The following is a 3,794-nucleotide window of genomic DNA, read 5'->3' on the forward strand; positions in this document are numbered from 1 at the left end:
AGAGAATTTTCTTTTCCTCCTTCCTGCTTCCTTCCTTCCTTCCTTCATTCCCTTCCTTCTTCCTTCCTTCCTTCCCTTCCTTCCCTTCCTTCCTTCCTTCCTTCCTTCCTTCCCTTCCTTCCTTCCTTCCTCTTTCTTTCTTTCTTTTCTTTCTTTCCTTTCTTTCTTTCTTCTTTCTTTCTTTCTTTCTTTTTTCTTTCTTTCTTTCTTTCTTCTTTCTTTCTTTCTTCTTTCTTTCCTTCTTTCTTTCTTTCTTTCTTTCTTTCTTTCTTCTCTTTCTTTCTTTCTTTCTTTCTTTCCTTTCTTTCTTTCTTTCTTTCTTTCTTTCTTTCTTTCTTTCTTCTTTCCTTCTTTCCTTCTTTCTTTCTTTCCTTTCTTTCTTTCCTCTTTCTCCTTTCCTCCTTTCCTCCTTTCCTCCTTTCCTCCTTTCCTCCTTTCCTCCTTTCCTCCTTTCCTCCTTTCTTTCTTTCTTTCTTTCTTTCTTTCTTTCTTTCTTTCTTTCTTTCTTCTTCTTTCTTTCTTTCTCTTTCTTTCTTTCTTTCTTCTTTCTTTCTTTCTTTCTTTCTTTCTTTCTTTCTTTCTTTCTTTCTCTTTCTTTTCTTTCTTTCTTTCTTTCTTTCCTCTCTCTCTCTCTCTCTCTCTTCCTCTCTCTCTCTCTCTCTCTCTCTGAGAATTCGGAACTCAACATTTTTCACAAGGAATGTTAAAAATTGTTTTTTACATGTAATTGGAAAATAAAATATTTTTTAAAAAACAAAGTAATTGGTACCATTCGAGGGGTGAGGTCTGCAGCTCCATATCGCTTAACCAGACTTCCCTGAAATTCCCTCTAAAATTCTTCTGGTATTGCCCCGGTACAGACTCGGGGATGTGCTGCCACCAGGTGGTCTGTCTGCTAATCGCACCCAGATCGTATTGAAATGTCTCACAGGTGGACTATCTCACATCCTTTCCTTGCAACCACCCCGGACAAGCTGCTTGGTGTCCTTGATCTCGGTCGGGAGGGAGCTGGGTTTGGGAGTAGAGGAGAAGAATGAGGTCCAAGAGACCAAGGGGGGAGCAGCAGCCCCTACTCCACTCACTAATGTATACCTCCCTTTATTGGGGATGAATGTGACCCAGGAACAGAGAGAGTAAGAATGGGGTACTCCTTCCTGCCTCAGAAGGACATTATTTTTATCCTCAACATCCTCAGTGCCTTGTGCATAGTAGGGCCTTTTAAGTGCTTGTTGCATTAAATAAATCAAAGGATGATGGGATCATAGATTTACCACCTGGAAGACACCTTATGTGTTCTCTAGCCTAACCCTTATTCTACAGATGAGGAAACTGAGGCACATAGCATTTTGACCATATAGTCTTTGTCATACATATCAATCAGGAAGAAAATCCTTATGGCTCGACCAGTAATAATAACTAGCATTTATATAGCACTTTACAAATCTCTCATTTTGATTCAGCAGTTCTGACAGGTAGGTGCTGTTATCATCCCCCATTTTACAGATGAGGAGACAGGAAGCAGACAGGTGAAATGACATGTCCAGAGTCACACACCTAATAAGTATCTGAGGAAGAATTCAAACTCAGATCTTTCTGAGTTTGAATCTGAGCCCAGCACTGTATATTACTGCACCCCCGAGCTGCCTCTCTATGTTTCTTTATGAGAGGCAGCCTAGTCTACTGCAGACTTTCTTCATCTTTTTTGTGCCATGGCCACTTGTAGCTAGCTGGCAAAGCCTATGAACAAGTTCATGGACCTCAAATTAAGAATCCTTAATCTTAGTGGCTGTCAGTGGACACGAGTTTCATTTCTGTTTCTGGCATTAAACTTGGGCAAATTATTCACTCTCAACCCTCCGTTTCTTCATCTGTAAAATGAGGGGGCTTGAACTAGAAGAAGAGATATTGAACTCTCTGCTCCCTCCCCCTAGCTCCTAAATTCAGCCAAACCAGATTTAAATGTAATTGGGAAATGTTGAACAAAATAAATGAAAATCCAATAATCGAGATAGTGTTGCTTTGTGGTTTCCTAGGCAATATGGGCGCTTACGGGGTTCTGATTCTATGTGAGTCTGACATCACTGGCCCAGATGGCCTCTAAAGACTCTTCCGTTTCTGAACTATGACCCTGACCTGTTTTGGTCCTCCACATGATGAAGACTTTGAGCTGAAACTAGAGATTCTTAGAGGTAGGAGATAAAGGTTGGGATTCTAAGAGATTAGGAGAGAGCATGCCTGGGCAAAGGTACAGTGGTGGACGATAAAGTGTGGGGTGAGAGGAACGGAAAAGCCAGTTGGTCCAGCCTGTGTGTGTGTGTGTGGAAATATGGTATGATAAGCCTTGGAAATGTAGGTTCATGAAAGGACTTTAAGTGCCAAATAGGGTTTGTGTTTGATCTTAGTGGAATAGGGAACCATGAGAATTTATGGAGAAGAGGAGTGACACAATCAAACTTTGGTGAATTGGAGAGAGAAGAGACTTGAAACAGGGGGGACCAATTAGGAAGATGCCAATTGTGGTGTCCTCAATAGAAAGAGAGAAGTTTTTAAAAAGGGTGAATTTGGGAAGAAAGATAATGAATTATGTTTTGGACATGTTGGATTTGAGATGCCCATGGGACTTCCAGTTCAATATCTAATAGATAGTTGGTGAGATGGGACTAGAACACCAGAGAGAGAATAGGGCTGGATATATTCATGAAAGCATAATCTACACAGATGATAATTGAACCAATGGGAGTTGTTGAAGCCACCATGATAGAGTGAATGTAAGGAGAGAAGGCCCAGAAGACAGCCTTGGGGAAATCCACAAGTAGGTATATGGATAATATTCCATCAAGAAGACTGAGAAGGCATGGGCAGGCATGTAGGAGGAGAACCAAGAAAGAACAGTCCTACAGGAGGGAACATCCAGGAGGAAGGGGATGGTAAATATTGTAAAATGCCACAGGGAGATCAAGAAGGCTGAGGAGTGGAAAAAAAAGGCCATTTGAGTTGGTTATTAAGATGTCCCTGGTAACTTTGGAAAGAGCAGGTTTGGTTGCACAATTGACTCCAAGGCCAGATTGCACAGAGTTCAGAGTAAGTGAGAAGAAAGAAAGTGGAGGTACCAGTGCATACAGATTTCTTTCTTTCCTTTCTCTTTCTTTCTTTCTTTCTTTCTTTCTTTCTTTCTTTCTTTTCTTTCTTTCTTTCTCTTCTTTCTTTCTTTCTTTCTTTCTTTCTTTCTTTCCTTCTTTCTTTCTTTCTTTCTTCCTTTCTTTCTTTCTTTCTTTTCTTTCTTTCTTCTTTCTTTTCTTTCTTTCTTTCTTTCTTTCTTTCTTTCTTTCTTTCTTTCTTTCTTTCTTTCTTTCTTTCTTTCTTTCTTTCTTTCTTTCTTTCCTTCTTTCTTTCTTTCCTTCTTTCTTTCTTTCCTTCTTTCTTTCCTTCCTTCTTTCTCTTCTTTCTTTCTTTCTTTTCTTTCCTTCTTTCTTTCTTTCTTTCTTTCTTTCTTTCTTTCTTTCTTTCTTTCTTTCTTTCTTTCTTTCTTTCTTTCTTTCTTTCTTTCTTTCTTTCTTTCTTTCTTTCTTTCTCTTTCTTTCTTTCCTTCTTTCCTTCTTTCCTTCTTTCCTTTCTTCTTTCTTTCTTTCTTTCTTTCTTTCTTTCTTTCCTTTCTTTCTTTCTTTCTTTCTTTCTTTCTTTCTTTCTTTCTTTCTTTCTTTCTTTCTTTCTTTCTTTCTTTCTTTCTTCTTTCTCTTCTTTTCTTTCCTTCTTCTTTCCTTTCCTTTCTTTCTTTCTTTCTTTCTTTCTTTCTT

The sequence above is a fragment of the Monodelphis domestica genome, chromosome 1, assembly GCF_027887165.1.
Source record: "Monodelphis domestica isolate mMonDom1 chromosome 1, mMonDom1.pri, whole genome shotgun sequence".
NCBI lineage: Eukaryota > Metazoa > Chordata > Mammalia > Didelphimorphia > Didelphidae > Monodelphis > Monodelphis domestica.